This window comes from Diabrotica virgifera, chromosome 6 (genome assembly GCF_917563875.1).
Source record: "Diabrotica virgifera virgifera chromosome 6, PGI_DIABVI_V3a".
Classification (NCBI taxonomy): domain Eukaryota; kingdom Metazoa; phylum Arthropoda; class Insecta; order Coleoptera; family Chrysomelidae; genus Diabrotica; species Diabrotica virgifera.
This window is the reverse complement of record NC_065448.1, coordinates 193,377,824-193,390,756: the sequence shown is the minus strand read 5'-3', so window position 1 is coordinate 193,390,756 and position 12,933 is coordinate 193,377,824. Positions and strand designations below refer to the sequence as shown.

General features: G+C 35.3%; 1 long non-coding RNA gene across 1 annotated transcript; it reads left to right on the top strand.

Moving 5' to 3' along the window:
• The first annotated feature begins 2,169 nt into the window (after positions 1–2,169).
• Positions 2,170–3,801, top strand: LOC126886608 (uncharacterized). Its single transcript, XR_007698716.1, has 2 exons — positions 2,170–2,371; positions 2,875–3,801. It is a non-coding gene; the product is annotated as an uncharacterized LOC126886608 (long non-coding RNA).
• The last annotated feature ends 9,132 nt before the right edge of the window (positions 3,802–12,933 follow it).

The following is a 12,933-nucleotide window of genomic DNA, read 5'->3' as shown; positions in this document are numbered from 1 at the left end:
ACTTAGTTAGCAATTTATTTTAAAAAATGGTGACGGGCTGAAACTGACAAAAACAGAAGTGAGCGTCTTCCATCTAAATAACCGACAAGTTAACCAAAAAATCCACGTGGAATGTGAAGGAGTTGGATTCCACCACCACAGCCCAACACAAAGATCCCCGGGCGCCACCCTTGATCGAAATTTGACATTTAAAACTGTACATGTAAAAATTATTGTCCAAAATCAGAACTCAAAACAATATTATAAAACTTTCAAACTCCCCATGAGGAGAATTAGCAGAAGTTCATCAGAATCAGCGCCATGGTTTACTCAAACGTAGAATACTACCCACCAGTGTGGCACAGAGATACATCAATGTTAAACTCGCAGTTGAACCAAACTATGCGGCAAATATCTGGTACTATTAGATCAACATCAAGAGCTTGGCTTCAGGTCTTGTAAATTGCTCGACAAGAATCAAGACGGCTTGTGGGAATAAAAGTACAACATAGAAGGTGTCAAAACAATTCAATGCTACCATTAACACCGACATTACAGACCTACTAAGTGACAGAAAAACCAAGACTAGAATCCAAAAGACCACCAATAAATATGGCAAGTCAAATAACGAATTGTACAGGCCATACGGCTAGACAAAAGATCAACGTTGGAATGCCACAATACAACATTGTAGACCCTACAAAGGTAGATGACCAAAAGGAAGATCATAGATGATATGGGTAGATGAAATTAAAAAGACAGCCGAATCAAATAGGAAGCAGATTGCTCAGGATAAAGATCGATGGAAAGAGTTGGGAGAGGCCTATTTCCAACAGTGGACGATAGAAAACTAAGAAGAAAACGAAGATACGAAGGAAAAAAAGTTCAAGAAATCTTCGTATTGCGGTGTTAACAGAGCTATGATTATGAGAGATATCTAAGATAATTAGTGGAACACAATTAAAAATTTATGGAAGAAAATAAAGCCCTGGGAGTTGACGAAATTCCAGAAGAACAGTATAAAGTAGGTGGCGACCACCTAGCAAGTCATATGGCAATCCACGCGCTCATCAAAGACATATGGCAAGAAGAGAAAATACTCGATGACTGGAAGAAAAGTATAGTATGCCAGATCTATAAAAAAATAGAGCAACTCCAATGCAAAAACTACCGTGGAATTTCTTTACTGTACAACATATAAAGTCCTCACGTATACTATAAACCAGCGGCTCCAACCACTAGCAGAAAATTTTATTGGAGAGTGTTAGACGGGTTTCAGATGGGGAAGATCAATAATGGATCAAATATTTACAGCCAAGGAGGTCTTGAGCAAATCATGGGAATACGAAATTGGTGTTCACAACGTGTTTGTAGCCTTCAAACAGGCATACGACTCAGTAAAAAGGAACAGACTATACTATATATTGGCTGAATTGGCAATACCACACTAGCTAATTAGACGCATTAAAGCCACAATGGATAACACTTAGGCATGTGTAGGAGTACAAAACCACCGGACAGACTTTTTCAAAATCTCGCAGAGATTTAAGCACGGAGATAGGCTGGCCTCAACATTGTTTAACCTGACCTGGAGTATGCGGTTACACAAATGCAAAGTGGACGAGGAAACCTACTGACCAACAGAACGGATCAACTGGACGCTTATGCCGATGATATTAATATTATGAGTAGAACATCAAAAAGTTTACATCCCTGGTAGTAGAAAAATATGCCGACAGATCAGAAGATGGAGAAATACGGAAGAAAATAACGCAGGCAAACAGAGCTCATTTTGCTCTCTCACATATATTTCGGTTTAAAAGTGTCCACCGACATACAAAGATGAGAATCTATAAAAACTTAATTCGACCAATAACATGGCTATGGCAATGAATCATGGGCCCTGAAAGAAACATCCAAAAACAAACTCGACACATTCAAAAGGAAAGTACTGACGATAATACTAGAACCTGTGAGGAAAAACGGATGTAACGGTCACGTTACAAAATTAGCTCTTTAATTATTATTATAATTATTTTCCCTCGGTCTCCATTTAAATTCTCTAATTTCTCGTATAGGACTACTGGGGTGACGTCATACCTCGGTGATGGAACGTACTCCACCTATCGAGAATGATTTCGTTTTCTGAGAGAATTTGACGTTCACCTTGGCGGAGAAACGTCGCTCGTTCGTCACTTGGTTTGTGGCTGCTAATTAAGTGGGTTGGTTTGGTACTTGGTACTGGTACCATGAAATGGCGAATGAGTTCCATACACCTTATTTTATAACATCAATCCAGTTTTTTTAAGTAAAAAGTTACCAGCAAGGGTTGTCTGGAGTTAGGGAGACATGTGTGTGACAACTCCTGTTGGAGCCTAATAGGAATCATTCGGTGAGATTTATTTTTTTTGTAATAATTTTTTAATTAGCCATTGTCATGTGTTTTTTGTTGTGGAATATTTAAAATATTAGTCCCATTGTTAAACTTTCTTAGTCAATCTATTAAGGGAAGGGTGTAGATGATTTCGATCTTTATATTATCTTTATATCGATCTTTATATTAATGGGGTTTTTGGTTTTACATAACCAAACATTTTTGAAGTCCTCAAATTAATATTGGAAATAATTACCATTTCTCTGTAGGTTTTAAATTTATTGAACATCCAATATTTTATAAATTCAAGATATTTTTACAGATATTTCCTCAAATAAATCATTTCAGTGTCATTTATTCATGTCTTCACACTTAAAATAGTTCAAGGTTACCTGAGATTGGTTTTTTGTTCCATTTTTAATGGCCGGTTTTTCTATACTATTGCTTCTAAAAAGTATTTCTTCTTCCCTTTACTTTTTGCTCATGTTTAAAATGGGAAATAAAACTGGGAATGTTTTTAGCCATTTGGAAGAAACCCTAACATGAAACCGTAGCCCTTTGACCACCTAGGGAAACCACTGCAGCCACGGCCAAGTCACCATTGGGAGTATGTCTATTTGGGAGCAAGCTATGGGAGCGTTCCAGCTCAATTTTCGTCTTGGCACCTGGACCTACAGGAGTCATGGGGTCGCACCATCCTGGTGCATCATTTTCTAGGATGCAACCGCAACCTCGTTTGGGAACATTTAGTGAGGTGTTTTAGTAACTATTGGTTTTTTTATATTTCAGACTATCTGTTAAATACACTATGTTTTTTCCAGATTTAGGTTACCTCTGGTTTTTTTTTGACATATTTGTATATTAGATTATTTGGTTCCCAAACTTTGTATCTACGGTAACTTCTTGTGCACAGGAATAAGCCTAGAGAAAATTAGGTTTTTAATACTTTATTATTGCTTTGATATTGGTTTATGTAATTCGGGTAAATTTATTTTTTAATATTACTAGCTTGTTTCCCAAATATTTTACTGTTATTCGCTTTATTCCATTTGCTCGGTTAATTTAGGTCATCGTCGGTATTTATCTCAACTTCATTTCTACTTTAGTCAATTGTATATTTAACTTTATTTATTCATTATTGTATTTTCCCTTAGTGAGGCTTGGGCCTATTTATTTGTAGTATTTTCATCTTTGTCAGTTTCCTTTAGTTGTACGTAGCAGGCGTACTATAACCATTTGGTAGAAGACTTATGTAATTTTGTACCCTATATGTTAGTGAAAGGTACTTATACCTGTAATTTTGTAACAGGTAACATTGTTGTTATCTTAGGTTGAACATAACTTTTGCAAACTTTTGTCATGTTAGAGTCACATAATATGAACTTGTTTAACTCAGAGATTGTTAAAAATCTGGTAGTTCATTTTAATAAATGTTTATTTATTTTGTATATCATTTATTTTTATTACTCCTTTATGTTCATTATTACAGGTTTAATATATTTAATATTTGACAGCAGTGTAAGATACCTGGGAGAATGATCGAAGATCATTTTCATGGCGCCCATGATTAGTTAGTTTTATTTATTTTGTTCGTTTTTAGTCATTAGTCATCTCCATTCATTTTCAGTACATTATTCTTATTTTATTATTTCATCTTTTAGTCATCATTACTATCTATATAGAGCTACTGTTCTTCGACAGGCATGCAAACGAGCCGTATCCATCCTTGAGTGTCAAGTTGCTCTCTTGCATCTATAGCTAGCCAACTCTATTCAGTTTGCCTCTGTCTCTTCCCACTTCTACTTCTATCCCTTCTAATTCCCCTTTCTTCAGTACTACTGCACTTTAGTAGTATTTTTTTTTTATTTTTCCTATTGCGGCTTCTCAACGTAGAAGTCACTTCATCCTTTTCTTTACACTCACCCACTACATCTTCTTTTCAGCCACAACTATTTAGTTACTTAGTCTTTTTTTTTTCTTACTTCTGTTGGAGTATATCTTTTTACTTTCACTCCAACAGAAGTTTTCTTCTTTTTGTTACACGGAGTCTTCATAATTAGATACAACAACGAGCTTTATCAACTGTATAAGGAAACATCCTTCTCAGACTTTATTAGAAAGCAAAGATTGCAATGGGCCGCACATGTGATAAGAATGGGAGAGGATAGGCTACCAAAAAGAGCACTGAACGCTAGAATGCAGGAAAAGATACCGGTTGGAAAGCCAAGAAAGTGCTGGGAAGGCACAGTAAGCAGCGACGCACAAGCACTTTTAGGAGTCCGTGTATGGAGAAGAGCAACCAAAGACAAACAAGGGTGGAGGCAAAAAATAAAGGAGGCCAAGGCTCAATTTGGGCTGTTGTGCGGTAGAAGAAGAAGAAAAAAAATATATTAAAAAAACATACACAAATGAACTTTTAAAAATTATAAATAGTTTAAAAAGTTCCTAAGCCCAAAAAAGGATATCATAATTTCCCTATCTTTTTGGAATACTCTCTTTTAGAGAGGGGAGGTCCGATCTAAATTTAGAGTCTCGCTAATTGTGTAGAGACAACAACATAGTGTAGGAAACTGAGACAGACTGGGAAATCGTGTGGCGTAGATCCAAAATGTACCTTTCCGTAAATCAATATACAGGTAACATGCGCGCAAACCAATACTCCCGTATACTGTTTTAGTTGGAGGTTCTTAACTTAAATCGTCGATTGTATTTGGAGGTAATTAGGCTGTGATGGAGCTAGGGAGGACCGGAGAAAAGCGAATCCAGGTTACTCATGTAAACTCACATTCTCAGTTTTCAACTGTTGCTTTTTAATGGAGAGCTTGTAATATTATGAAATTCTAAAATGCGCCTTATAGATAGAATACACTTTGCGAATATTGAATCATTTAGTAATATTTAAAATATGTGTCGTTTTCGTTCGATCTGTTTTGTGACATATTTTATTAAAAATTAATGTATAACAATTGAAAAATTTAATAATTTTTTAAATCACGTTGAACGTTGGTCAATTTTGTTTACTTTCATAAATAAATATAATATTTCAAATTGACAAAATCTGAGGTCAATGATTATTTTGGGGCAATGAAAATATAGTATGGTATAACTAGACCCAAACCCAGACATCCAAAGTGAAAGTTATCCTCCAACACTAAATTGTTCTATATGGTCCACAGAGTGTTCAGAAAAAGTTTTGAGCATCGTATTTGGGGGAGAGAGGGGGGAGAAATATGTAAATTCGTAGTTTTTTACGTTTTTCGTCAATATTTCTAAAACTATGCGGTTTAGCATGAACAATCTTCTATACAAAAATGTTCTACATTAAATTTGAAATAATAAAGGCTCTATGAATAATCCTTCTAAAATGAACGGTTCCAAAGTTACGGAGGTAAAATTGGTCCAAAAAAAGGCCTAACCCAAACATCTAAAGTAAAAGTTTTCCTCCAACACCAAATTGTTCTATATAGTCCACATATTGTTCAGTAAAAAGTTACACCCATTTTGAGCGTCCGGTTTGGGGGAGAAATGGGGGAGAAGTCTGTAAATTAGTAGTTTTTATAAGTTTTTCGTCAATATTTCTAAAACTATACTTTAGCGTAAACACTGTTCTATATACAAATGTTCTACATAACATTTAAAACAAAAAAGGTCCTATACATAATTGTTATAAAATCAACGGTTTCAGAATTACGGAGGGTGAAAATTGGAGGTTTTCGATACTTTCTATATTTTCTCGGCAATTTATAATATTATTACTGATAAAAGAAATTTTCTTCAACAGGATTTTATTTTGTAAATAAAATTTGCTATTTCAGTGGCCGATGGTATGTTAGTGATAAGCCCTTGAAGAACCGCCAACCTCACCACCCAAAATCATCATCAATTGCCCAAAAAATGTAAAAAGTGTCGAAAACCTTTACTTTTCACCCTCCATATAGAACAATTTGGTGTTGGAGGATAACTTTCACTTTGTATGTCTGGGTTATGCCATCTTTGGGATCAGTTGTATCATACTAATAACCTAGCGTAACATTGTTGCCATATCAGTTTTGTATAATGTATACGTGTGTTTAAAATTTAAAGTTAGGCTTTTACAAAATTTTATTTTTAATATCATTTTTCTACGACCGTTTAATAACATGCTCATTATTCACTATTTTTGAATCGATAATAGCACCCATTACTTTACCCGTGAGTAATAGTTCATTACTCACAGGCTGAATTTACTCACGGGCTGAAGTTAGGTTCATGTGATGAATGGCCTATTTAATAAGTAAAATTAGTTAAACTTGTTTATTTTATACAGATAATTATTGTAATTTATATCAATGATTAACTTCGATAATTTTTTAAAGGATTTTTAGGTGTAACAATGCGTCAGTATATTTTTTACTTTTATACCATGTTTATTATGAATTTTGACGTTTATCATTTTTAATGACAGTGACATTAGCGTATTTGCTGTGTTTATTGGAATTTATTTATAACTTAATATATTGTGTCTTGTGTTTATTTTATAAAGTTATACTTATTGTGTTAAATACACTATAACATATTATAGGTAGGCTTACCATATTTATGAAAGTCCAAATCGGGACAGTAAATGGTAAATGTATATATAAATAGAGAAAATATTGTTTACCGGATTTATTCTTTTCGATAGGGCTACCTTCTCTAAAATCAGGAACAAATAATTCAAAGATCTCGTCCACGCTTTTCCTTTCAATGCCCTATAACTATACCCTTTTATTCTTATATCCCATATAGCCGGATCTTTCGGAATCAAAATTCATTTTAAGTGCTCAACATGTAAACTCTCGTCAATATTTGCGGCAGCTACAAAAGTGATCCGTCTGAATGGTGTTTGCCACTAGTGGACGCCACTAGCAGTGAGGCTCGGCGACTGTGGCTGGCCACCGTCGCTCGTCTGGGGTGTAACGTCCACTTCGCATAAGAACCCACGGCCAATCATCGGAAGCTGCTTTGTGGATCCACAGAATAGCGCTGCAGAGTGGCCCGTCTGGTTTGGCTCTTATTATTATATTATCTGTATATCATACCAATATAACAAAATCATCAAATATATCATGCCAATGTAACAAAAAGAAAACTTCTGTTGGAGTGAAAGTAAAAAGAAAGACATACTCCAATAGAAGTAAGGAACCAGAAAAAGAAACTAACTGTCAGCTAATGGGACAAGAATGAAGAGAGATTGGATGTAAAGAAGAGAGTGAAGTGGCTTCTAGGTTGAGAAGCCGCAGTAGAAAAAAATACTATTTTGCAGTAGTACTGAAGAGGATGAAAGTGGAAGGATGTAGAAGTGAAGAAAGGGGTATTAAAAGGGATAGACGTAGAAGTGGGAGACAGAGAAGTATGAAGAGACAGAGGCAAACGGAATAGAGTTGGCTAGCAAGAGATGCAAGAGAACAACTTGACACTCAAGGATGGATACGGCTCGTTTGCATGCCTGTCGAAGAACAGTAGCTCTAAGTGGATAGTAATGATGAATAAAAGGTGAAATAATAAAATACGAATAATGTACTGAAATGAATGAAGATGAATAAATTCTAAAGACGAACAAACTAAATAAAACTAACAAATCATGGGCGCCATGAAAATGATCTTCGATCTTTCTCCCAGGTATCTTACACTGCTGTCAAATATTAAATATATTAAACCGGTAATAATGAACATAAAGAAATAATAAAAATAAATGATATACGGATATAAATGATATGGCTCTTATTATAATTAGCAAGGCCAGGGCCGCGCCGTCCATAAGGACGAACAGGGGCAGTGCCCCCGGGCGCCGTATTCGAAAAGGCGCCGGTAGGTGCCAAAAAAATTTTTTTGAAAATACCGAAATTACCAGAAATATTAGCAATATTTTATTAATTTGTAAAATTGAAAACTTACCAATCGCAGGTAAATATAAAAATAGCAGTTAGTATTATTTTGATCCCATAAGTGTACGAACCCTTACTTCTCTCATTAAACTGAACTATATATTAAATATACATTTTAGAGAACAAATTTTGTTCTCTTATATGTAATCGTTGTTTTTTGTAAATATTTATAGTATATTCATAATAATTTATCAGTACCGATATTACTTCCCTAACACATAAAAAATAGTTTGTAGGTATTCGCTCCGTGCATGACTGACGCGACACAGTTTGACTACCATTTGACAGTTTGTTAAATGAAGAATTCAACAACAAGCAGTTGGACCAGATGATATTCCTGGGGAAATGTGGAAAGCGTTAGGAGAGACAGGAACAAGTAGGCTAACAGGTTTATTTAATAGAATTATGGAAGTTGGACAAATGCCAGACGAATGGAGAAGCAGTATACTAGTACCTGTCTACAAAAACAAGGGAAATATACAACAATATACAAACTACAGGGCCACTACTTAACTACACCATGAAAATATGGGAGAGAGTAATTGATAGAGGGATAAGTTCAATTTAGCTTTATGTAGGGCAGATCAACAACAGAAAAATACAGAAATAAAGATACCAACGCTCATAAATCGTATTCATTGATCTTAAGAAAGCATATGATAGAGTTCCTCGAGGGATTCTGTGGTGGGCACTCAATAAAAATGAAGTCCTCGGTGAATATTTAAATATTGTGAGGGATATGTATGAAGGAGCAACAACTAGTGTTAGGACAGGTGTGGGAGAGACTGATAAGTTTTATGTGAAAGTAGAATTGCACCAAGGCTAAGTGCTTAGTCCTTATGTATTCTCATGAGTTTTAGATTAGAAAACAGCGAAACTATAGAGTGTAACATTCCGTGGTGCTTAATGTATGCTGATGACGTAGTGTTAGTAGGAAATAGTGAAAGCGACTTAGAACAAAAACTGGAACAGTGGAGACAAGCTCTCGAGGAAAAAGGTTTAAAAGTTTGTAGAACAAAAACAGATTATTTGGAATGTTTATTCAAATGGAGTTACTAGAAATAAAATGATATCTTTGACTGGTGCAATGATTGTGAGAAGTATAATAGTATTAAGTATCTATGATCGGCATTATAGAGTAATGGGGAAATAGATGGAGATGCACGTAGTAGAACTAGAGTTGGATGGATGAAGTGGAAGGAAGCGAGTGGTGTGCTGCGTGACAAAACAATTCCAATGAAGCTAAGGGAAAATTCTATAAAACAGCCATCTATGATGTACGTAACTGAATGACAGTTAAAAAGAAAGAAGCTCATTGAATGCATGTGGCGGAAATGAGAATGCTTATATGGATGAGTGGAGTAACAAAAAAGAATAAAATTAGGAATGAGTATATTAAGGGAAGTCTAGGGGTGATACCAATAATTGATGCCATAATGAGGAGCATAGGTTAAAATGATTTAGTCATGTTTAACGTCGAGTAAACCCTGGAAGGAATAGGAGAGGAAGAGCGAAGAAGACCAAAGAAGACCTGTTTGACGTTACGCATATAATAAATAGGTAACAATTATTTACCATTTTTGATCAAATTTGTTATAAAAACAATGACAATACAAAGACAGCTCCACAATTGTCATATTTCGCCACTACTCACGCTGGCATCGTTTCAAGAGAAACTCCCACCATATGCTCACGCACGAAGCGAATACCGTATACCGATTCACTAAGTAGCAAAAAACTACTGACAAAGGGAGGGCAAAAAGGGCGCCTAAAATGACTCGCCCCGGGGCGCTTGAAAGCCTTGGCGCGGCCCTGAGCAAGGCAGACAAAGGCAATTGTCTGGTAATTCTAGACCAAACTATTTATAATGATAAAGTCACTACCTTTCTTTCTAATAATAATTTCTGGTCACTTCCAGAAGATCCTTCCAAAAAATTCATTGACAAACTCAAAGATAACCTTAAACCTTTTACAGAATTTTTTTCTGAACAATTTGCACCTTACTACAAAATTCCCAGTAATCCTTTAACTCCCAGACTGTACGGTTTACCTAAGATACATAAAGAGGGAATTCCCTTTCGTCCAGTTGTTAGCTTCATAAACACTCCTGTTTCCATTCTTTCAAAATTTATTCTTAATCTCATTCACAACTTGACGAACTTCACCCCTCGATTCTCAGTCAAAAACACAAGTCACCTTGTCAACAATCTCCAACAAATTCAGCTTCGTCCAAACATTACCATGCTATCTTTTGATGTTAGCAATCTTTTTACTTCAGTCCCAAAACAAGAAACTATTAATCTGGTACATTCTCTTCTAAGAGCAAATTCCATTACCATGTCTACCACCAATTCAATTATTCAATTACTACAATTTTGTCTAGCTCAAGACTCCTTTGTATTCAACAATAAATATTACAGACAACCTGATGGCTTAGCCATGGGTAGTTGCCTATCTCCTCTCCTAGCTGACATTTTTATGGATCATTTAGAATCCGTACATATCATGAAAAATCCTGAAATTCTCCATTGGTTTCGCTATGTCGATGATTGTTTTCTGATCATCTCAGGTAACTCAAATACAGCTGACTCATTACTTTCTAGAATCAACCAAATCCACCCCAACATTAAATTTACCATGGAATTAGAGTTTTCTCAATCAATCAATTTTTTGACCTTACTATTACCAGATTAAATGACCACTTCGAATTCAGTATCTACAGGAAACCAACACAGACCGACCATGTTATTCCATCATCTTCCAACCACCCAATGTCACACAAACTTGCTGCTTTTCATAGTTACATACACCGTCTTGAAACCATCCCCTTATCACAATCCAACTACAATAAAGAATTAAATATAATACGTCAAATTGCTTTCAACAACGGATACGATCCACACATCATAAGCAAGCTCATACATAAAAGACAGCTCAGGGTCTTACGACATGCCGCGTTCCCTAGGGATTTGACAACCAAACCTACTTATGCTTCCATACCTTTTCACGAAGATCGACTATCTGGGGATATTTCAAATATTATAAAAAGATCAGTAGATAACGTTCAAATTTCTTTTAAGGTATCCAACAACATAGGACAGTCTCTATCTAACACCAAAGATATTATCAATTATATGAATCGTAGTGGTCTTTACAAACTACAATGTTCTGACTGTGATGCCACCTATATAGGAAGAACTTGTAGATAACTTGCTTCTCGCTCTCTTGAACACATCAGAAGAGAGAATACCTCTACCTTCTCACAACATCTCAAAGAGAAAAATCATACTCTGAACATCCCAGATGATGTTTGTCTTCTACACAATATCCCACAAAGAGACTTTCTGAAGTTGGACTTGTACGAGGACCTGGAAATAGTCAGAGAAAAACAAAAAAGCGCAAATTGTGTCAACCGCCATGTTTCGTTTAACCGGGACTTCCATCCACTTCATCGACCACTTTTTTCTTAACTTCTTTTTAATTACAATAGTACTTTTCACCTCTTTATTACTTCTATCGCTTTCACATAGCCACATTTACAGTTGATTTGACACAATTCATAATGATTTTCTTTCCTTATTCAGTTCTATCCATCAACCACTATCATCTATCCAATTATACACACACAAACCAACAGCTGCTATCATCACCCACATACATACCGTTTCTGGAGTATTGCTTTCTAAATTATACCACTTTGGTCTTTCTGAGGATGCTGTTACTTTTATGAGGTCTTACTTATCAAATAGAACGCAGTTTGTTTCTTACAATGATTACACATCGGCAAAGTACCTTGCTTCTTCAGGGGTTCCACAAGGTTCTAATCTAGGTCCATTATTGTTCTTGTTATTTATTAACGATCTGTGTGAATCTATTTCTGCACCATGTTTATGTTATGCTGGTGACTTAAAGATTTATTCATTGATAAGCGACCTTAACGATTGTCATTTTCTGCAGAGTGAACTGAATCTCGTACATGAATGGTGTAAAGAAAATCATCTGAATCTTAATGCCAATAAGTGCAAGGTGGTTAGTTATTCCAGGAAACAGTCTACTATATACCATCCTTATATTATTGATGGCAATGAACTGGAACGTTTGACTAAAATTAAAGACCTTGGAGTTATATTTGATCACAAACTCACTTTTGTTGAACATGTTAATGTAAAGGTTAGAGAAGCACTTAAATCTTATGGATTTATAATTAGAAATAGTCGAAATCTCACTAATACTAAGGCCATTAAATTACTGTTTTACACTTTTGTACGCTGTAAACTGGAATATGCCTCTATCATTTGGTCACCGTTTTATGATGTACACATCCAAATTATAGAACGGGTTCAGCGTAAATTTTTAAAATTTTTGTCTTATAAAATTAATGGTATATATCCTACGAGGGGTATCAGCAATAATGAGTTATGTAGCGGTTTGGACGTAGTTTCATTAGAATCTAGACGAATTAATGCCTCCCTGGTATTCCTGTACAAGCTACTACATAATCTCATTGACAGCCCTGATATCCTTCGACAAATAAATTTTAACGTTCCGTCTTATCCAGTAAGAAATTCGATTACGTTCAGAAATACACAAGCTAGAACTAACCTTATGTTAAATTCTCCTCTATTCGTCATGCGCAGCTATTATAATGCCTTAAGTATTTACTGCGATATATTT